The sequence below is a fragment of the Equus przewalskii genome, unplaced genomic scaffold (genome assembly GCF_037783145.1).
Source record: "Equus przewalskii isolate Varuska unplaced genomic scaffold, EquPr2 ChrUn-13, whole genome shotgun sequence".
Lineage (NCBI taxonomy): Eukaryota > Metazoa > Chordata > Mammalia > Perissodactyla > Equidae > Equus > Equus przewalskii.
The window spans coordinates 4,321,272-4,345,550 of record NW_027228750.1 but is presented as its reverse complement, the minus strand read 5'-3'; the positions used below and the strand labels follow the sequence as shown (position 1 = coordinate 4,345,550).

The 24,279-nt window shown below is 39.7% G+C and overlaps 1 protein-coding gene across 5 annotated transcripts in view; it reads right to left on the bottom strand.

The window, feature by feature from the left end:
• The window catches only part of NGF (nerve growth factor), a 149,836-nt gene that overhangs the window by 106,448 nt on the left and 19,109 nt on the right, over positions 1 to 24,279 (bottom strand). Inside the window, exon 1 of one of the 5 annotated variants that reach the window (XM_070607883.1) lies at positions 16,099 to 16,125. The exons of 3 other annotated variants lie outside the window; for them this stretch is intronic. The gene's annotated coding sequence lies outside the window, so the exon portion shown is untranslated. Of the gene's footprint in view, positions 1 to 15,985; positions 16,126 to 24,279 lie in introns of those variants that run through there. One more of the 5 variants, XM_070607881.1, reaches the window with a different exon arrangement.

The window sequence follows — 24,279 nt, the reverse complement described above, 5'->3', positions numbered from 1 at the left end:
ACAATTAAAATCATCATGTTCATTATGTGCATTTCCAATCTCACATATCTCCACGAAAGACAGCATTGCAAAAATTTCTACCACTATGTACCATGAGTCCCCTTTTTGTCCAGCTTCCAATAACATTTTTGTCACTTTCTTTTCTAGGCTGTCACAATGGCTTCCTCAAGGCCATCAGACTTCTGCTGCCACATTATCCCCAAACTTATGCCACATTTTAAGTTTTGTTATCTCAGCACCCACTTCCAGCAGCAAATTTGTATCACTTAACATTTGTTCAGAGAGGCAAAATCACTCTGAGTCATATAGAATACGTGATTGACTGGAGAAATTAGACCTTAAGTAAATCAACATAGCTAAAGAAGTTTGTTCCCTTGATTTTTGCAAATCACCTAAAAACTGCTGAATCATAAACCTAAGAATGACTTCAGTATTTGGTGTCCTATGCCTTGGCCCGCCAGTCATAGCACTCTGCTTCTAACTTCTCTGTCTGAAATCATGTGGTGCCCTTAACTGCACGTTGCTGCCAGAAGTTTCTTTCTCACTGTTGCCTCAGTACCCTGCCAGGTGTTGACACCAGGTTTGCTCCACTCTTTGAGTTGGTGACCAGTGGCAGACCCCTGGCTCTAGCTTTGCTTCTGCCTGCAACATGCATCTTGATGTTTCAAACTGACCATCTTTTCTGGCTGGACTCTCATCCCACCCTCAGACTTCAGCTCCCTTTACCAGTCTCACTTCAAGACCCACACAGGATTAGATCCTCAGCATTCTCACTCTAGAGTGCATACAGAACAGGAGTTGTTTTCTTGGATGTTCAGTAGTAATAAGAAGGAAAAATAACTTTCTGATTAGAATCATAACAGAGAACCAATTATTCCCACCTACTTTACAATAGGAAATGGTCAACGTGACGCTTCTTATACAACACCTTTAAGCATGTCTGACAATGGTAGCAGCTCAGAGATGTTCCTGTTTGACAGTTTAATCTCTGTGGCTAAGACTGCAATAGCACTGGTATGTTGCTTATTTGGCACTTCCTATTAATTTAATAGTAGAAATAATAATTGCCATCTATTGAGCACATACTATATGACAAACCCTCTGCTAAGTACTTTGTGTACATCGTCTCATTTAATCCTTATATTAATCCAAGCAGGTAGGAAATATCCCCATTTTACAAACTAACTACACAGCACAGACAGATGTTAAGTAATCAGCTAAAAACAAAATGGGTAATAAATATGGAACCAATATTTGAGTACAGATTTATCCAGTGTCCATGCTCTTAACTACTAGCCCAATCTGTCCAACACAGGCAAACCAAGAACCAAAGTGTGGGGGCTGAATTCTAATTTCTCAGGCAGATGAGGGCATGTGCATAAGCCCCTGGCCATGACCTACTAAGTCAGTTAAGACTCTTCTGACCTGGAGTTCCACATGGCCCTTGGATCTAGGGCCACACCTAACACCAGAAACACATCACCGCCATCTTATCCAGATGAACCACATCAAATATGTGGCAAGCTTTTTATAATCCTAGTTTTCCATTACTTTAGGTTGATTTATTTCTATAAGTCTGAGTGGGTAAGATGGTACTATAAAACAAAACTAGAAGTCTATGTTAGAAATAGTTAAAAGATTGGAAAGATCAGTGCATTTATTCATGGGATGAATCTGAGACATTCTCTAGTGAGTTCCCATGAGACTCTTGAGGCTGAATTTGGAAAGGATCCCACCCGCTTTAAGATCTGCTTCTCTTCGGGAGGTTAGGGAGGCATGTTCTCAGATGCCACGAAGAGGGATTTATCGCCACTGAAAGTTGCCACTTTATGTAAAAGACTGTAGTTAGTAATGACTTTTAGACTAACATAGACACAATAGCTTAGCTCTTTTAATCATTTCTTGGAGACAGAATTTGTTTAAAATATAGAGGAGTCATTTCTTACATTGGTGTTAGGTTCTAAGTTCTTGACTACTTAATATTACATTGGAGATATTAATCAATGTAATTAAAGAAGGGAAAGCAATTAAAGCCATAAGAATTAGAAGAAATAAGTAAAACCATCTTCATTTTCAGGAAACATGATTATATATTTGGAAAATCTAAAAGAATCTATGGAAATAATATTATAATAAAAGAATTTAATAAAGTAGCAAGTTAAAAAATTTACATAAAATCAGTAGTTTTTATATTATATATATAAACAAAAGCCAGTTAGAGGTGTAATGGAAGAAGAGACTCCATTTATGACAACAAATAAGAAAATAAAATACTTAGGCATAAGAATTAACAAGAAATGTCCAAAGGCTGTAAGAGAAAAATTATAAAACTCTACTGAATGATACAACAAGAGTAGACTTGAGAAAATGGAAGATATACCACGTCTTTGTATAGAAAGACTCAATTTTCTAAAGATATCAGTTCTCAGTGTCGGCCCCATGGCCAAGTGGTTAAGTTTGCGCACTCCGCTTCGGCGGCCCAGGGTTTCACTGGTTCGGATCCTGGGCACAGACATGGCACTGCTCATCAAGCCACGTTGAGGCAGCATCCCACATGCCACAACTAGAAGGGCCCACAACTAAAATATATAAACTATACACTGGGGTGCTTTGGGGAGAAAAAAGCAGAAAAAAAAAGAAGATTGGCAACAGTTGTTAGCTCAGGTGCCAATCTTAGGGGGGGAGAAAAAGATAGTTCTCTCTGAGTTAATTTATATGTAATGCAATCCCAATAAAATGCCATCAGGTTATTTTTTAGACCTAGGCAGTTTGCTTATAGAGTTCAGTTGGAGTAACAAATAAGCATGAATAGACACGATAACCCTGAAAAAGGAGAGTATTGAGTCGGGCTTGCCATTACTGGACACTAAAACATACTATAAAGCCTTTATAATTAAAATAGATTTATGTTACTGCACAAATAGACTAATAGAACAAAAGAGAAAATTTAAAAATAGATCCAATTGCATATGGATGTTTATTATCCAATAAAGACAGCATCTCAAATGAACAGGGAGAAAGATCAACTTTTTAGAGGGTGGTGTTAAGATAATTGAATAGTCATATAGAAAGTAGTAACACTGGATGCATCCTTCACAGTATACACTAGGATAAATTCCAGATGGATCATACAAGTGCCAAAAAACATGATACAGTTTCTCTATGATCTGAGCGTAGTAAAAACTTAATCTAAACATGATTAAGGGAAAAGATTGATAAATGTGATTATATAAATTTTTTTAATTCCACATAGAAAAATACTTCATAAGTAAAGTAAAAGACAAGAGATAAACTAGGAAAAAATGTTTGCAACTTACGTTACAGACTAATGGCTAATATTCATAATATATTAAAAAATTTATAAAAATAGAGAAGAAAAAAGCCAACAAGCCTATAGAAAAACGGGCCAGAGATAGAGACTGTTGAACAAAAAAGGTGGAAATAGCTCGTAAGTGTTATGAAAAGTGTTCAACCTACCCGTGATAAGAGAAATGAAAATTAAACCACACTGGGGTATCATTTCTTATCTATCAGATTGGCAAAAATTCAAGTTTGACAACAAAGTCTGTTGGGAGGTCTATGGGGAATAGGCATTCTCAAAAATTGCTGCGGGAGATGCAAAAGGTTGAAATTTGACAAGCTCTAGTAAAATTAGTTATGCATTTACTCTTTATCCTGACAATCTACTTGTAGGAATCTTTCCAGAAGATACTCCTGCAAATCTATGAAAAGATATATACACAAAGCAATCCATTGTAGCACTATTAGTAATAGCAAAAATACTGAAACAACCCAAATATCCACTGCTAGGGCACTGGGTGAATAAATCCTGCTGCCTCCATAAATGGAGCACCGTGGATCCGTATAAAGGGACGGGGTGTCTCCCACACACTCCTACACTGCAGTGGCATGCTCTCCAGGATCTACTGTCAGGTAATGGAGCACGGTGGAGAAAAATGTGTATAATATTCCACCTATTATCTAGCAATGCAGGACACACAAACATGCACACGTGTACACATACATATATGTATATATTTATATTTAAAATTTAGAAGAATAAGTCATAAAATTCTCAATTTTGGTTATTGAGAAGGAGGAAATAGGGACGAGGGAGACAAGCTAGACTTTTAAAAATTTATTTTCTTGTTAAATTTGACTTTGAAACCTTGTAAATATTTTGCATAATTATAAACCAAAATTAAAATTTTAAAAACAATCTCTAAAAACAGAAGTAAAATGAAAAAATGAATCTAATGATATATGTAGTTGGTTGGAACTATTCCAAATGACTCTAAAACACAGTAATTTGACTGCACATGCTTAACAGTATATACTCCAAAGCAAAACCAAACAAACAAAAACTAAAGAAAGATCTTCAACTATTTTCAGTAATATATTATGCTAATACTGTTATTGTTATTTTAAGACTGTACAATGTGGGATAAAGCAAATTAATAATAACGTTTCATTGAGAAACAAGATTTTTGATTGGGAGAAAAGAAATACAGAGGTAATAGCAATAAGGATAAGTAATAAACTTATAGTCCTGAGTTTGAACTGGAGATGTCTCTGTAAAGTCATAATTCTTCTAGCTCACCAAAAAGACCTAGAGGTAGTGAGCAATTCAATAGCACTAAGCACCTCTAGGGCCCAGATGATTGTTTATTAACACAATTTTCCACTAAAGGGAATCAGGGCTTCTTGGAGAAATGGCTGCTTCTAGGTGGGGGGCAGGAAATGTACAGGATAAGCCTGAAACATCTTGTCATACCAAAATTAAAAGTAGCTATCAGAAGCTACTGGGGTCATGTCAAAAGGGCTTAGGAGCCAATTAAATAGTCTCCTTTTGGGTAAAAAGGCAACAATTTGAGCATCAGTAAGGATAATAACCACATAAAATGAAATGCATCAGATATGTTTAAATCCATGCGTTTATAAAGATATTTTTTAGGGCACAGCCCCACAGCCAAGTGGTTAAGTTGACGCGCTCCACTTCAGGGACCTGAGGTTTTGCTGGTTCAGATCCTGGGCAGGACGTGGCACCACTTGTCAGGCCATGCTGAGGTGGCGTCCCACACAGCACAACCAGAGGCACTCACAACTAGAATATATAACTCTGTACTGGAGGGTTTGGGGAAGAAGAAAAAAAAAAGAAGATTGGGAACAGATGTTAGCGCAGGTGCCAATCTTTAAAAAAACAAAAAAGATATTTTTTAAATTTGTCATTGATCACCTCTGATTGAAAACAGAAATTAAAAAAAAAAATCAAGTATTTATCCTTGATTCCTAAAGAGACCATAGCTTAAGATAAATATCAGACGAGGGAAAATTTGCCTTCTAGAAGTATCCCAGTTCATACAAGAAGAAGGAATAATGGAATTAGAATTTCAGCAATTTGCAAAACCTAATGAGATAATGGATCTAGACAAGGATCATCAATGGCTGCTAACATAGTAAAAAGGAGACAATCAGATATTCTGAACCTCCTGATGAAACACACAACACCTCCTATGAAGCAGTTTTGAAAAAAAAAAAACCAAATCTGAATCTAATCAAGCCTCTAGGTCTAACTTCCAATTTAAAAGATATACAGAGAACAAGGCAACGTGTTGAAGCACAATATGAAGATGCAGTCAGCGAAATCCAGACAGTAGGAAACTACAAGTTAAACAGTGTGGTTTCTGCAACAACAAAACAACAGCAAAGTGCAATTGAAAAAAAAAAGCAATGGAAGAGGAATCTATATTTTAAAAGAACATTAGAGACATATTAACCAATAGTAAGGTATGGACTTTATTCAGAAACTCCAATTCAAGCCTCAAACTTAAAAAAATATATATTTAAAAAAACCCAAAAAATGTATAGGACGTATAGGACATTCAAGGATGTTTGATAATATTAAGGAATTATTGTTGGTTTTCTTTGTATGATGATGGTATTGTGATTATGTTTAAAAAGAAATCTTTGCCTTGGAGATAAGTACTCAACTATACAGATGAAATTTTTTGAAAAATACAATAAAATCAAAGTGTAAGGTAAAAATCTTTTATGGACAAAAGTTATGCTTGAAAAGTCCCTTAAATTGTACATAAAGTACAGAACAGAGTTTACCATCTTTAAATAAATCTAACAGTTTTCCTTTTCCTGTTGGAACATATGAGTGTTTTTTTTGTGCCAAATGAAATAGATGGCATATCTTTAGGAGCCAAATTGTAAAAAAAAGGTGTATCATTAAATTTTAAAACCATAAATAGTGCTGAAAGTACATAGTTGAATTTATAAAAGTGAAATGTGCATCTGTGTGACTCCACCATAGTCAGTGTTAAACAAAGCGTCCTAACCTGGGACACAGCAGTGCATCGCTCATTACGGGACAAGGCACAGCACTTCTAGAGGCAGGGTGGTAAGCGAGGGGGAGGGGGAATGGTTTGAGAACTTGAACCACAGGCACTGAGGGAAAGGAATAGTCAGGGTGAGAGGCAACATTCGGTGTCCAGGCCAGAGAGCAAAACCAGGTCTCAGCTCAGGCCGTCCTGATGGACAGAAGACATTCACCCATTCATTCATTCATTCGCTCATTTTTTGTTGAATACTATGTGCTAGACACTGTTGTAGATGGTGGGGATACAAAGAAGAACACATGCTCCCCACCCTCCATTTGCTCATTGCTGAGTGTGGAGAACAGATGAGTGAATCAGTGATTGCAGGGCAACTTAATCGGTAGCAGTAGGTAGAGATGTACCCAGGAGGCCACGGGAACCTAAGGGAGGAATTATATAAGGGTGGGCATTATATCATAATTATATAAGTCTGGGAAGACCTTCTATAAGTCTTCTGAGAGGAAGTGATGGTTGAGATGAGCTTTGAAACACGAATAGAAAGTAATGAGGTAAAGGGGAATTTGAGACAGAGGGGATAATGCAGATGAAAGCATTGAAGCATGAAACAGTATTTGAGGACCTATGCATAATGGAGGCCAAAGGTAATCTGTGGAAGGCAGTATCTGAGAAATTCAGACACTTGCCATCCAGGAAATAAACAGATAATAGACTTGGGTCCTGGGTAGAGAAGAGAAAGGGAGGAACCCCCGTCCTGGTGGTAGGTTACTAGAACAGAGTGATGGCAGAAGTCTAGTGATTTAAACTAGGGTTTAGGGTGGGGAAAGACCAGCAGAAGGCTGACATGCACTATGGAACTAAAGCTGCCTTACTCCTTCATTCAACAAACATTTGCTGAGCACCTACTATGTGTCAGGCACTGGCTAGATGCTGGAAATACAAAAGAGGAGGTAGTCGCTGCCTTCAGCTTGAATACCTCTTACTGCCTCCATGGGTCATAAAAACAGATAGCAGGATGGTTCTTACTATGGGCTTGGTACTGTTGTCAGTGCTTAGGTGTGTTAAGTAGTTTGCTATTTAAAGCTCTGGATATGGATCAAGTGGCTTAACTTGGGGGAAAGTCAGGGTTCAGATTGAAAGCCCAACGTGGTAGGGCCCAGCAGAAAGGGATGGGAAAAATTGTAACCTGTTGAATCCCTGTCTTCACATCGAACTTTGTGCCCAACTTGTGATTGATACAAGTTGGCTCTGGTACTACAGTGTTACTATGAACACAGGCAATCATGGCTGTCTGGGATCTCTATGAGCCTGCCCCATAGACAGATGATGGGAGGATGGAAAACCCCAGAGGCATTGATGTTGTATTTAGAACTAGAAGCTTCCTTTCTACTTATATCTCCCACTTGCTCTTTTTGGATTCTGGCCTGACACTGTTCTTACTGCCCACTGATGGTGATAGAAGTTGGAGTTGTGGCATTGCTCAGGGCTCAGGACTGGCCAATGGCATTTGAATGCTTGCTCTGTCTTGGGGGCATCCCAATCCTGCTGAATGTCCTGGGGATCTTTAGGAGAGGAACTTCTTCTGACTTGCCCTCCCCCTCTCTCCTCTATATCAAAAGCCTAGCCAACCTTTAAAAACTACTTCTTTCATGGAGCATTTCATAATAGCCATCTACTATCATTTATCCATCTATCTATCTACTCATTCAGTCAACAAATATTTATGGAGTACCCACCATGTGATAGACGCTGGGCATACAACAATGAACAGCTAGCTGCGGTCTCTGCCCTTGTGGAGCTTAACTACTCCAGCTATAGGGATCTCCCCTTTACCTGACCTGCTATAGTTCTCTTTGAAGAGTTGGTCCCCCACTACCTCCTCCTGGGACATAACTTTTCACACACTTATGACTTGTCTCTTCAGTACAATGATAAGCTCAACAAAATCTGAACTGTGTCTGATACTGTTCTGGTATCTGTCACGGGACAGGTCCAGTATGCTACACAGAGAGTGTTCAGTCCATACTTTTGATTGACTGTGTGCAGGCACAAATACTCTACCCAGGTAGGAATGGAAAGTTCCTTTGGTGACTGTACTGGGGCTTTGAGACACTGATTCATCCCCTCGCTGGCAGGTCTGCACTGGCCTGTGGGGTGGTAACTGAGAAATGAAATGCTTTCACAACAATCAGATCTAAGAACAAGGAATATTGTGTTAGACTAAAACTGAAAAAAAGAAAAAAGTGAAATATGTCTGAACATCTTTGTTAAGGAACTGTGACTGCAGCTATTTTCTCAGAGTGCCACAGGGGCAGGTGACATACTGCCATGTCACTGGGTACCTACTACAATCTGAGTGGTTCTGGACCAGAAACTCTCACATGACTCCAAGCTGAGGCAGGGGAACAAGAGTGGGGTGTCTTAGTCTTGATTATCAAAACCATGAAACTCGCCTGTCTTACAGCTCTTTAGAATCTTAGGTATTGGCCGCCACTTCTCACCCGCGAATTTTCATTTTTTTCTAAATTGTGACCAAGGCTGGACTTTAGCAAATTGCAAGTAAAAAAAAAAACTTGGGGGTACCCCCAGACTTTATCTTATTCACTCTTCCTCCTCTCTTTCCACCTTAGCAGCACTCCGATTTCACCCATGGTGTGACCAGTCTCTAGAAAGAATCTGATGAATTTATTCACACCAAGGTGTAAAGGACATCTATTGCAGATAGCTGTATTTTAAGTAGGATCAGACCTCATGATAAAGAAACTACCAGTGGAAGTTTAGATATCATCACTTGGAGACAGAGGTATGAGAAACCTTTGGGGCAAACATCAAGGGCCTCTGAAATCATACTAATGGTCAACGGCTTGATACATACCCCAGTTCGTTCATTCGCTGCTAACCTTTGTCATCAGGCAGCTCATCTTAAGCTCAAATCTTTTTAAAGGTCAACTTTCTAATTTTCACTATTGAGAAGACATGAGCTGTAAACAAAGGGCATGGTTTAAGAAGTTCTTTTTCCTAAATGCCTCTGTTTATAGAGTTTGATCACATGGGTCTTCAATAGAATTGACAAAAATTGTTGAGGTTGTCAAATTTCAAAGCAGTGTTTCTTTTGCTGACTTAAGAGATGAACACATGTCATAGAACGAGTGACTATTCAATTATCTAGTGAACTTAGGGTCAATTCTAATAGTTTGTGTGGATAATGCACGCCAGAAAAGTTGTCACAGTGAGACTCATTATTATTGGCTAGGAGAATAATCCTGAGTTCATGAGGGGAGTGGTTAATTCTATGGGGATTGGAAATCAGGAAAGACTTCTTAATTTGAAGTCTTGATCCTGAACAAAGGTCACTTTTTCCATTACATCTTTTCTGACTTCCAATCCCCACAGAACTGGGGATCCCTCCCTTCATTCAGATCCTCCACATGTCCTGAATACTACCTCTTCTACTAGACTGTGAGTCCTTCAGTCAGAGATTGGCCCATTCACGTGTATATCCCCAGTGCTTATAAAGTGTCTGGCCCATAGAGGGTGCAAGAAAATATTTGTGAATAGATGAATAAATTCAGCCTCACTTCATTTGGGTGGGTGAACACACCTTTTGTGGACTGAATATAAATCATAGAAACTTTGAATAAGATAACATTAAATCTTTACTGGTCTCACCCACTGAAGGTGCTGGATTACAGACGTACACAGAGGAAGGTTAAGGGTAGGGACCAGGATGCTCCATCAATTTCAGCTGCCCAGATTATAGCTCAGATAAGTCATCAAGTGTGTTTTGACATGCATGGTTTGCCTAAGAGTTGGTCAGAGCTCCAGGAACCTGTGGGGAACACTCCAGATGTGGTTATTTTAGTGAGTATTTCATAAGGTAGATAACTCAGGTTTAAAGTTGAACTGTTCTATGCTGTGATTATGAAGAAACCTGGGGCAATACTTTATCCTATTCAAAATAACTGAACTCATCGGCATTGAGATAGTTTCAGTCAAGCAAGGATATTAAAACACCTCCTCTTGCCAAACACAACTTGCAGCATGAACCTAAAGCCAATCTGCTAAGGCACTGAAAATAAACACAGGCGAGCAGACAGACAGACAAACAGCATAAGTTTGTGTGTAGCATAGGTAGTTTGGGAGAGCTAGAGCATTCTGCATCCCAGACAAGTGGCAGAAAGTTACGGGATGTTTTTGCCTCTTGTTGGCAGATGTGGGGCTGCCTGTCCTCCCAGAGCATAGGACCTGGCCCTTCTTTACTGAGCTAAGCTCATGTCCACTGAAAGCTATTCCTGCCCCACCATGTGAACTTTGGCCTCAGAATAGCCAGCTCCTCCAGAACTATACAAAATTTGCTCCAGTTTCCATTCATGGGATATTCCTCTCCATCATCCTCACCCTCAATTTGTAGTTGGACTCCCTGTGATGGTGCTAGGAGAGGCAATGCTGGCCACTCCTCTGTCCTTTTGGGTGACAGGGAAAAAGTTGGTGGGAGGAGAGAAAAAGAAACTCCATTCTGGAGAGGGTTTGTAGTAGCTTTGAGGTAGGATGAGAGACACCATTGACTGGGTTTTCTCTCTGCCAGGCACTTTATATCTCTACTTTGTTTAGTCCATCAAACAATCTTGTGAGATAAATATTATTCTCTCCATCTTGCAGGTGAGGAAACAGGTTCAGAGGGGTTAAACAGCCCACCAACTCACTCAGCTGCTAGGAGGCTAAGTTCTGATGACTTTACTTCTCTTACTGCTCCCTGTGGGCCCCTCTCTCCGAGTGTTGTGTCCCAAAGGAAAGTTCCCTCAGGCCTTGGTTCTACCATTCCCCCAGGACAACTGAGATGGGGACAGATGAGCCCTGGGCCCCACTGGGACTGGACGAGGTTCAGATCCAGAGCTCGGAGCTCCAGAGAATGACTTCATTCCCCATCTTCGTTCCTCTGCTGGCGTGATGGGGCTTGGCTTAAAGTGATCAAAACAAGATGACAAGGATGATCTCATAGAGAGACCAGCCCTCAGAGCCTGGGGTTCTAGTAGGGGCTGCCTTCCACTCACACAGAAACTCCTTCTAAACCAATTTTGTAGAAGTGAAAAGTTTAGTTACCTAATACTAATTGTTATAATGTATTTCTCTTTCCAACAACATACCCTTCCCTGTGCTAGGGAAGCAGTGTCTCATAGTGGCCATTCTTGGCTATCAGGTACTTTCTGAGACACTACTTAGTAACTGAAGGGGAAATAGCATTTAAGAGTTTGTCTGTTGACAACAGCAGCAGGATCATATGAACCTTTATCTCATGTTTATCCTGGTACAAGATTGTTTAAACAACATGGAAAGAACCACACTGGCCACTGGGACCAGGCAGCAAAGTGGTAACTTAGGTAATAAACTACTTCCAAATTCTTATTTCTGCCTCTCATTGGAACTTTTCTGCCCTGGTTATGTGTATACTTTTAGTTGATATTTAGTGTTACCAGCGAGTTTTTATTTCAATATCCTTAATGTATTCCCACTAGGAAACTATTTTTACTATTCGCTGTAATTGGATTGTTAAAGTTTCCTGTGTAAGAAAATTAGCATTTTTCCCATAGTTAAAAAAAAAGGAAAACTTTTTTTTGAAAATAGAGACCTTAAAGAAGAAACTCAATTCGTGTTCCTGGTTTGTTGTTACTTTTTCTGTCTCATTTTTAAAGTACCCATTACCCAAAGGCCTCTAGAACATGTCCATGTAACAAAATATAGTTAATTAGTTACAGTTATATTTATAGCATTTTTATATTATGTTAAATTATGTGATTAAATATAGTTAAATTATACAAACAATAGTTAAATTAATTACAGAAGTTAGAATATAAAATCTTCATGAAAGAGAAAGAAGCCAGAGAAATAGGGTGTTGGAGAAGCCCTAAACCCTGTCGATCAAGAAGCGGGAGTGGAATGAGCTGATGAGAATCTTTAGAGATAACGTTTTTTCTTCTTGAAAAGCCAGTGAGAGCAGGTAAGAAGGGGCTATTGAGAGCCCTGGGGTGTTGTGCCAGGAGTAAGGGCAACCTGGTATCATGGGCCAAGATGCCACTCAACAAGCATTTGCTGATTTCATTGAGAGGGATGAAATCTACCAGTGCTCGAGTTTTGAATCATAAACTTGTTGCTTTGGAACAATAGTTTGAATTGCCCTTGGATGCAACAAAGGAAATGCAGCCTTTGCAGGGCAAGCTAATGTGATGGAGACGGTTAGTAATTAGACCACTCTGAGACAGTTTTCATTACACAGAGCTCTTATTTTGACGCAAATCAATGCATCACACTTCCCCTTTAAACTTTCTCCATTTCCTTCCTATGCAGACCAAATCACAGCATGACCTTTAACAGTCTCTCAGTCTGAAATTCCGCCTTCCTTGGCTTGGCTGAGCTCTGTTGTGTGGCTACTCTGTAATGATAATGTATTGATGTTGGCTTCTAGAATAATGACGATTTCACTATGACACTGACTATTGTAACCAAAGAATTATTTGAAACAACTTTTTTGAAAGGAGTCCAATTGGAGAGGACATTCTTCCCAGTTTGGAACTAATAGTCTTGAAAGGAGACTATAGATGTTACATTTAATCCTGGGAATTCTGTAGATGATGAAGGCTCATTGCTATAGCCACAGATGGCCTATTTGAGGGAGTCTTTTCCCCAGCCCACCCCCTGCCACACACACAAGCGGGCACATACACACTGCACAGATACACACTTAGATTGCAGTGAGAGTGGTTCACCCTTTTCCAGAAATACTTGCCTCTTGCCTTCTATCATCATGTCTATATCTACTTTTTCTAGATTCAAACTCAAGAATTGTGTAGGGGAGGAAGACAATTCCTCTACCCTCTAGGTCCTTCTGGCTGGTCTAAGAATTAAATTGACATGAGACAGAGTAATGGGATAAAATCAAAGCTTAATAGCATGTATACATGAGAGAAACTCAGGAAAACTGAGTAACTTGCCAAAATGGCAGAAGCCACTACCTTAAACAGCATCTTTGGGTAAGGACAAAGGAGGATATTGGGGGTAGTGGTTTGGGACTTCAAAGAAGAGGGAAGTCATTCACATGGAGATGGTAAAGCAAATGCTTGGTAAACAAATGTTTGCTGGACCATCTATAGACAATGGGACCCAGGAAAGAGAACTTTGATAAAAATGGGCTTAGCAAGGATCCTCCCAGTCTACCACACCCAGAGTTATCTATGGTGGTGGCTCCTTCCTAGGATAGGCTTTCTATCTTAAATTATCTTAGATAGTTGGAGGAAGGTCAAAGTTTCCTTCAAAGTCTTTTGTTCTTAAAAATAATCAAGCCATGGGGCAGGCCTGGTGGCAGAGCAGTTAAGTTCGCATATTCTGCTTCAGCACCCTGGGGTTTGCTGGTTGGGATCCCGAGTATGGACCTACACCCTGCTTGTCAAGCCATGCTGTGGCAGCTGTCCCACATATAAAGTAGAGGAAGATGGACATGGATGTTAGCTCAGGGCCAGCCTTCCTCAGCAAAAAGAGGAGGATTGGCGGCAGATGTTAGCTCAGGGCTAATCTTCCTCAAAAAATAAAAAATAAATAAAAAATAATCAAGCCAAAGAGACACATTTTGGGGTGGCAAATTCTGATCTCCCACAATTGCTTGCTCTATAAATGTTCCCTGGCCTTCTCTCTCCCCATGCACTGGACCTACCTACTCTACTGCTAGTGGAGCTGATGATGGACATTTCTTCCCAAATCTTTGTTCAGCGATTTTGGTGACTCAAAATTGACCACACTGGGAGTATTTATACCAAGGAAATCAGTAAATGGTAGAAACAAGCACTTTTCTCCTGAAGAGTTAGTTTTTATACATTTACCAGCACCCTACTGGATACAACCCAGTTGGTTATTCACAGAGAGAGAAAACACTCTGTGCTGGTAGAACAAGGATGATAATATGAGCTAAAATGGACTGCTAGGATAACTATGTGCTCCTTTCAAGTTGCAATTGTGTCACACAAGGACACACACACACCCTCAAATCTTTTCTATTAATTCCCGTCCTCTGTTTCTTTCTATATTCAACTATGGAGTTTTTAAGCTGGAGGGCAACAGCTTCTGTTTTGGCAACGTTGGAGGCAGCAAATGCTCCATAGAAAAGACACTCCAGGAACGCAGAAAGATAAGTTGACAGTGAGGAAAGCTAAAATGTTGGGTTGTGGGGAGTGTCCAGGAGGTAGGGAGGGGTTTGCAGTTGGGAGCCCTAACTAGCCAGGTCAGAAAAACTCAACTATCTGATTTGTTTGACCTTTCTGTGGCTAACAGACCCAAGCCACACAAAGCTGAGAATCTTTCGAGATGGAGGGTTTCTAATCTGTGTTTTGTTATTAGCTTTGCTTCCTTAGCTAAATGGAAGATTGGGACTAGGACTGAGTGTGTGTTGAGGGGGAGGGGCAGGCAGCTGACAGAGAGGTGGCAGCAAAGCTTTCTGGGAGCTAAGCCATAATTAAGAGATAGGACAAATGTCAAATTTCAACAAGTGAAGCTCGGGAGAATTATCCGGATATGTTTATATCCCACATCAAAACACAGGACTAATCCTCAAACAGGGAGCTGATAGCAGATACCAGGAACTCACCCTTTATGGCTGAGATTCTCGAACTAAGGAATTTAAAGCCAAGCTAATACCACTTGAAAGGTGATGAAAGTTAGGACTTCGATGAAATGTACTTGATTTAAGATACGTAAACTATTGCCAAGTGAATTCTGATGAGACTTCCCCAAAGCCTCCAGGTAAAAAAAAATGAAAGAGGGACTAAAACCAAGTAAAATTTCAAATATAATTGAAGATTGCCATTAAAACTGATGTGTCCCTAATGAACTCAACATCGGAGTCGGACGTGATAGAGGTTGGTATTTCTACTAAAAACAAAATTCTATGAGCAATGCATGGTCCTTAGTCGTATTTATTTTCAAAGCTAAAAGAGTTGTTTGTCTGTTTTCCTTTATTCCCTGTTCTTAAAGCCAATTAGTCATGAGTGTGTCTCCTGCTGTCCTGTTCTGTGGTGTTTGCTTTCAGTCTGATAGTGGAGCTCTGGCTCTGGGGAGGAGGTCAGGGGGCAATCTACTTCCCAGAACTAGCTTTAAAATGCTTTTCTTTCCCCTTGGTTTGTGGTTATCATGAGCAGGGTCACAGACAGGGTTATGTTTTTGAGAAATGCATTCTTTTGTTCCCAAGCTGGTGCTACCTATGAACTAACCATCTAGCCTTGAGGGAGAGGTCCAAGACATTACACATTCTTGAGCGGGGCTCTCAGGAGGGAGGGGAAGGTACTGTGGCAGTCCTTGAGAAAGCAGCATGTCCTTTGGGTGCCCCTGAGTCTCCCCTCCTCATCACCCTGTGAGCCGGGCCCTCCGGAAACAGCTCACAGGGTTGACAGCCAGCTCCCTCTCTTTGGACCCAGAGGATCCCAGAGCTACAGGCTCTCAGTGTGTCTACAGCGTTTATCTCTACCAGCTCTTTCTAGTACATTCTTTCTGTGCTCGGCCTGCAACCACAAAGGGGTATTATTAAAAACACAAAAGCAAAGTAGATAAGAAACTTAATACGCCAATTAAAATACCACGCAGAAACCAGAAGAAATCAGACTCACAATTCCTTGGACACAGACAGCCCCAGAGGAACTCCGGAAAGTGCTACCCAGGCTAACAGGAACATCTTGTAGTAATCCCAATGCATGCACTCCCTTAGAGCTGAGATACGTACCTCTGGGCTGGAGGGAGGTTTTGCACTGAGTTATTTGGCATTCCCAACTTCCACATATTGGTACCTCTACAATTGCTTATGAATATTCATAATAATAATAGCTACCATTGAGTATGGGCCACAAACCATTAGATGATTTATATATTTTATTTTATTTATTTTCATAAGAAGCCTACAAGATAGGCATTAACATCCTCATTTTACAGACAAAGAAGTTAAAGGTTACAAAATTGAAAATGATTTATTAATTTCCTTACTTTTTGCCAGGTACTACACTAAGGGCTTCCCACAAAAGACTTCATTTATGCTTACTGATTTTATACTTACCAAGTGCCAAGTACCGTTCTAAGGGCTTTGCACATATTAACTGACTTAATCCTCCCAACAGCCCCACAAGGTAGGTGCCATCATGTCCACTTTTCAGACGAGGAAGCTGAGGCAGAAAAGTTAAGGGCCTTCTCCCCGTAAGCGGCAGAGACAGGAGCTGAGCCCAAGCAGTCTGGCTTCGCAGTTCATGCACCTAAACCACTTGGCGATGCTGCCTTTTCTCCCAGCTGCCCTGTCAGGTGGGTGCGTATTGTTATACACATTGCTGGACAAGAGCTCTTATCCAAGAATTCTCAGCCAGAAGAGCAGAACTTTGAAGCTACCTCTCTGGGACCCCCAAGACCTTGTTTTACATGGCCTGCTGTCTATCCATATTGAATGGGGATCAGACAGTTCAGCCCACTCAATTGAATTCTAGAGCTTTGGGGGTATGAAAAGCTTTACTTACTACGTGTTCACCAGAATGAAGAACTCTGTTCCTAGCGTATAGTCAGCAAACGTTCTTGGCTAATTCTGGGCATTAACAGAACGCTACTTATGAAGGGACAGAGTGCACATAGGGGTCAGGTGGCCACTAAGATATTTCTTTTGGTTCTTATCCAAATTGTAACATTATGGAACTCTTTGCAAAATAGGGCTTGTATAAATATTGTGAACATTGTGCCAGATACTGCTTATCTCTGTCATTTGGTTATATTTTATTATTATATTTTATACATTGTAGCCAGTAAGATATGAAGAGAGCATTTTAATATTGTTTTTGGTGTGTGTGTGTATATATATATACACACTTGTATATATACACACACACACACACACACACACACACACGAAGTTAGTATTCCTGAAATTCCTGAAAATTTACAGTGGAAAAAAAGTTCATGAGAGGTGCTAAACGTAGGTAGAATGCTATTTTTACCTAAGGGATGGTTTAAATGTAAATAGTTTTTATAAAACAAAGAATATTTTAGGACACAAAACGATCTCAGAAAGATGATTTCTACAAGGCCCCAACAGTCCCCATCTCCTGGTGTTCATGTCCTCCCCTTGAGTGTAGGTTGGACATATTGACTCACTTCTAAGGAACAGGGTGCAGTGGAAGTGAGGGAATGTCACTTGCAAGAATAAATTATAAAAAGACTGTGGTTTCCATCTTGGATGTTCTCTCTCACTCTCTTAGTTACTCCCTCAGGGAAGCCAGCTGCCATGTTGTGAGTGCCCTATGGAGAAGTCCTCATGGCAAGACATTTAGGTCTCCAGTCAACAGCCACCTGAGTGAGACTGGAGATGGTGGCAGCCCCCAGCTGGCACCTGAGAGACTCTGAGTCAGAAGCACTCAGTTAAGCCACACCCAGATTCTTGACTCATAGAACTTGTGAGATAATAAATGTTCGTTGTTTTAAGCAACTGAGTTTGGGTGGTAATTGGTTTAGCAGCAATGGATAATCAACAGAGCAAGAAAAGAAAAGCGCACAGGCTTTGGAGTCAAGCAGAACTTCACTAAAGCCTAACTGGACGAATATGACTGTGCAACAGTGGACACTATCAATGGGCAATTTAACCCCCTCGAGCCTCCACTTCCTCAACCGTGAAACTGTGATAACAGTAATTACCTTGCAGGATTGTTCTCATTGTTAAATTGAATAGCATATAGTAAGTGACTAGCGAAAGGCCTAAGATACCTTGGGTGCTAATCTAATACTTCATTTCTCTTTCCTCTCGCTTGCTGCTCCCTTTAATCCTTTCTCTCTTCTTTTGTGCCGTTTATTGAGCAAGGAGGTATTTGAAATAATAGTGAAAGTGGAAAATTTTGAGACCAACGGCGTTTAAGGAGACAGGATATAATGGAATGTCAAATATAAAGAAGCTATCACTTGATCTGAGGTGAGGAGACAAGGGAGAGGTACAGGAAAGGAAGAGAAGTCACCCCTAAAGATACATTTCTTGCCAACAGGTTTGTTTTTCTGATTTCATTACAGGGAGCGGATGTAAAGATATGCAGGTGTTTAGTTACCTCTCCCCGAAAAACGGATATTCCCAGAATGATGAATAAAAGATGGTCTTAATTTGCTGTGACTTTTCCCATGGTGTAATATACACAATGTCTTCTACCAACAGTTTCTGAAGCTAACTAATTTTACTCTTTTTCCAAGGAAGAATAAAACCAAAGAGCATAAGGAGGCTCAGCAGCCTTTGGCAGCTCCCATAGGATGTGCAGTAGCCCCAGGTACTCAGCTGAGCAGGATCTAATATCTGAAATCAAACAAAAGCATTTATTAAATTCAAGAACTTGGGGGCTAGGTTGTTCAGAGCCCTTACTTTACAGATAAGGAAGCTGAGACCTGTGAGGTCTCTCAAGCTTGAGAAGGCAGTGGAAGAATGGGCGAACCTGGGGGCAGTGGCACGTGGATTCTCCTCTTTCTGTGGATGTGAAGAGTGTTTTCCTGGGCCAGGAAGGACTTTTTGGAAGCGACTAGTTTGAGTTGGGAATTGAAAGGTTGATGTGAAGAGGTAAGATGAGAAACACCCTAGGGCAGTAGAACCCAAATGGGACAATCCTAGAGCCATTTGTAGCCAATTACAAATTGAGGACAGGTATAAAACAAAGAAGAAAACAAGACAAGAGGATAAACGTTTGAACTCCAAGTGGACAATGGCAAGAAAGGGAGCCAGTGGAGACCTTTCATAAGGCAAACCAAAGAAAAGAAGGGTATTTGTCAGGACCAAGGAAAATGGTAGGTTTGTCAGCAGTGAGGAAGGTAAGGGAATTAGAGGATGAGTAGGGGGAAGAGGAGGAGAAGGGGGAGAGGGAAATGAGGCAGGGGAGAAAGAGGGAGAGAAGGGAAAGGATTATAACGGCAGCTAACGTTTACTGGGTGCTGCCACATGCCAGCCATTCTTCTAAGGCACAGTGTTTACGTCCACATTTAGTTGTTCAATTCTTACAACAGGTCTATGAGGCTGACAGCAGGCCAGATAGTTTCAGGCTCCAAGAATTGGTGATGATCATGGTCTGAGAAATACAGAAGCCCTGTGATGTCAATTAAAGGAGAAAAGGGTTGAGCTCAGAGCCAGACAGAGCCGGGTTCAAATCCCAGCTCTACTACTTCTGCCCAGATCGGCCCAGTAGGGCACCTTTAGGCAAACAGCTTAAACCTCCCGACACTCAGTGATCAGTTTTATTTTCATCTTTAATTGAAATTTTGTGTACAGTATGGCCTATGCTAAAGAGCACTAGCAGTGGAATGATGAGGACTGCCTGCTGGTCCCATGTCTGTCATTCATTTGCCATGTGACCTTGAACCTCAGTATCAGCATCTCTGAAGTTAAAAGAGAGGAAGAAATGATCCTAAGATTCATTCTAGTGAAAAAACCATTAAATCAGTTAATGTCTTTTATCTTTTTCCCCCTGAGCTGAGCCTTCTATTCAGGTGTTTCTGAACCAGGAACAAATAGACATAACGTTATGCTATAATTTATAGCACATAAAGTCTGCTTTTGATATAAAATCTGACTTTAGAAGGAGAAGTCATGACAGTCTGTAGCAGTGGGAACAGAAAGTGGTGGCAAGGGGGCTTAAATAAAACTAAAGCCTCGTACTCCTCTGTGTGAAGTCAATAGATAATGCTTAGAACTGAAAAATGGAGGCATGGCAATACGAGAATGTTATCGAGAGAGAAGGAGGTGAATAGCAAAAGAATCGACTGAAGACTTAAAAATGATTGAGTCTGGAGAAAACGAGGGCTGTTGTTCTTTATAACAAGACTATTAGACATATCAACTCTTCGAAATACATGCTTTTAAAACTGTTAAAATAAAAATCGAAATTGAATAAATACATTCTCTCGAGAAAACAAAAACATAAAAACCTCGTGGGCGAGGGAGCTGAAGCTTTGGTGGGTGTGCGGGCAGAAATCAGATGAGGCTAATGTTAGTGGGTAAGGGATAAGTCCTTGTGAACACTGTAAGCCGTGATAAGAATTTTTGTCTTTATTGTGAAATATGTGGAAAACCCCACAAATAATTTAAGCAAAGATGTGACATGATCAGATTTGCATTTTGAAAATAAAAATCTGGCTCCCCGATAAGACTAGAAACTCCGTAAGAAGAAGGACCAAGACACTTACTGTAACCCTAGCATCCAGAGGCAGGGCCTGATAAACAATGGCTGTCCATAAATAACTGATGAATGAATGCAAGCCCATTTCCTTCCCGGTGTCTCAGTTTCCTCATCTGTATAATGGGTAGAATAAATCTGCTTCTTCACCGTCTGCTCTTTTTTTTTTTTTACCTACTCCCAGGAACATCGGGAGGACAAATGATGCAATAAGTCTAAAATATCTTGAGCATTTTACAAAGCATCACTCTTTAAAAGGATGGTAACAAAAATATTCTGGTAAATTCAGAAGTAGCACATCTGTAAATTAAATTAATTTACTGCTCTAGTTTATAATAGTAGAAGAATTATCCTGAATGAAACAGGGAGGGACTGAGAGTCCACCTCAGAATGGGAAGGTCTTTGAAAACCTGATTCCTGAAATTGTTTTTCTAGTTGCATTTAAAGATGTTTAGACTGAAACAAATATTTTCTTCTTGGGAGCACACTGTAAATGCAGCCTAGTCAATATGTCAGGGTGTGTGTGTATATATATATGTTGCATGTTTACAATGTTAGTGTAGTTTGTAGAAAAATTCATGTGAGCAGCAAGAGTTTGTCATAAGCAACAAAATCTTTTATGTGGATTCTTTTCTCTTCTTTCCAAGGTAATTTCTCAGGATTCTTTCCACAACTCAGTTCCAGACTCAAGAGAGTCCCTGCTTCTAGTTTTTTCCCCAGCCGCTCCTGTCTTCCTCCCCTTTACCACAGCATACCGAGAGTGAAGAGCGGGCCATTGCTGGAGGGCTATTTGCTAATTAAATAAGGACTTCTGGCATCAGTAGTCTTTTGCAGCTTGGCAGTTCAGGAAGAATTGGGGGAAACATTCCCATCCTGTATTATTAGTGACTCTGGATTCAGGTGATTACAGGACAGAAAAGTTCATAGAAATATTAAAGTTCCTTTGGGAGGTTACTGTTGACAGGGCCAACCTCATACCCAGGAGGTGTAATTTGAAGTGTGTCAAAGGCCTCCCCTGCCTCATTCTGTATCTCACTGCCAGAGCTGGATAATTTTAGCCTAAAGTTTGCCCTGTGCCTTTGTGGCACCCAAATGTTCTCACTTTGCCTTGATATTGCCAGACACTCAAGAACTGAACAGTCAATTCACTGCAGTAGCTCTAACCCCTCTCTCAGTCTCCCTCTGCATTTGTCTTTCTCTCTGCCTCACTCATTCTGTCTTACAAATATGAGAAAAATTTCTCATGTGTTAAGTAAAAGATAAATTCTATCAGCCTTTTATCCAACTTGTAGAGGAACAAAAGAAGTGAAAGACTTGTATACTGGAAACTACAAAACATCATTGAAAGACAGTAAAGACTTAAATAAATGGAAAGACATCCTATGTGCCTGGATCAGAAGGTTAATATTGTTACAATATCAATACTCCCCAAACTGATTTACAAGTTCAACATGATCCCTATTAAAATTCCAGCTGCTTTTTTGGGTAGAAATTAGTAAGTTGATCCTAAAATTTATATGAAAATCAAAGGACCCAGAATAGCCAAAACAATCTTAGAAAAGAACATAGCTGGACGGCTAACACTTCCCAACCTGAAACCTTACCAGGGAGCTGTAGTATAAAACAGTGTGATATTGGCATAAGGATAGATGTATAGATAAATGGAATCAAACTAGTGGTCCAGAAATAAACCTTTACATTTATGGTCAATTGAGTTTCAACAAGGGTGCCAAAACAATCCAATGAGGAAAGAATGATCAACAAATGGTGTTGAGACAATTAGATATTTACATGCAATGAATGAAGTTGAATCCCTACCTTAAACCATATATAAGAATTAACTCAAAATGGATCACAGACCTAAATGTAAGAGCTAAAACTGTAGAAGAAAACATAGCTGTAAATCTCTGACTTGGATTATATACTGGTTTCTTAGATAGGACATCCAAAGCACAAGCACAAAAAAATAAATACATTGGATTTCATCAAAATTAAAAACTTTTGTACTTCAAAGGATACCATCAAGAAAGTAAAAGACAACCCTGAGAACAGGAGAAAATATTTGCAAATCATATATCTGTTAAGGGATTTGTATCCAGTATCAATAAAGAACCCTTATCATTCAACAGTAAAAGACAAATAATCTAATTACAAATTGAATTTGAATAGAAATGTCAGGTACAAATGGCCAGTGAACTCAGAAAAAGATGCCCAACATCATCAGTCGTTAGGAAAATGCAAATCAAACTGCAGTGAGATACCACTTCATACCCACTAGGATGGCTACAATTGAAAAGAGAGACAGTAACAAGTATAGACTAGTACGTAGAGAAAGTAAAACTCTCATAGAAGGAATCCATTACAGCAATTCCACTCCTAGGTAAATACCCAGGTGAACTGAAAGCATCAACACAAAAACCTGTACACAAATGTTCCTAGTGGCATTGTTCATAATAGCCAAGAAGTGGAAATAACTCAAATGCCTATCAACTGATGAACGGATACACAAAATGGTAAATCCATACAACGAATGTACAAAGTGTTGTAGCCATACAATGGATTATTCAGCCATAAAAAGGGATGAAGTATTGATACATGTTACAATATAGATGAACCTTGAAAATATTACACTAAGTGAAAAAAGCCAGACACAAAAAGCCACATATTGTATGATTTCATTTACATGAAATGTTCAGAATAGGCAAATCCATAGAGACAGAAAGTAGATTAGTGGTTGCCAGGGGCTGGAGGGGGCGGCGCAAAATGGGGAGTGATCGCTAACAGGTATGGAGTTTCTTTCTGGGGTAATAAAATGTTCTGGAATTAAACAGTGATGGTCATAAAATCTTTTGAATATATTCAAAACCACTGAATTGTACACATTAAAATTTTATAGTATGTAGTTCTATCTCAAAACAAATTTGTAAAGAATACTGTTACAAAGAATGCCTAAAAACTGCAGCTAACATTTATTAAGCCCTTACTACGCCTGAGGCTAAAACTAACATTGGTTAAAACTCTGTAGAGTAAAATTTGTTACTGGGGAAAAACTAATGGAAAAATCAAATCTGTCAGACAAAATTTACATCTGTAAATTTGACACTAGGAAGAAGTCACCAAAAAAAAAAAAAATGACAGAAGCCATAATCAGAAAAAAGAAATACGAACAAAAACAAATTAGCAAGTCAAATCTTTAGTAAATATTTAAATAAAAAATATTTTATCCTAATAAAAATACTTTCAATAAAATAAAAGAATGATGGAAAATTTTGAAATGGCTTAACAATACTTATATGAAATTGTCTTCATAGAGTTTACAACGGAAAATGCTTTCCTTATAAAAATTTGTTAGTGTCTCCATTTTACTCAGTCTCTTCTTTGAATTTGTCCTTGGGTGTCCTGTACAAATCAGCCAGGGAGTCAATTGTAGACAAAAATCGGCCACCTAATACTGCCATGTAGGCATTAATTGACTCACCCATGCAACAAACATTTGTTGAGGACCTACTATGTGTCAGACATCATGTCAACAATAAATGGCTACATGCTACCTATAAGTTGATTGAGACATAGTCCATGCACTTAAAAACAACATGGTACAGTGTAGAGACAGGCATGTAAATTGTTAATTGCAGAACAATAAGTGTGGGGATAGAGATAAGCCCAGGTTATCACGGGTATACCAGCAAGAAGCACCCGACATTGCTTAGTATAGAAAATCTAGTTAAGAGAGCCAC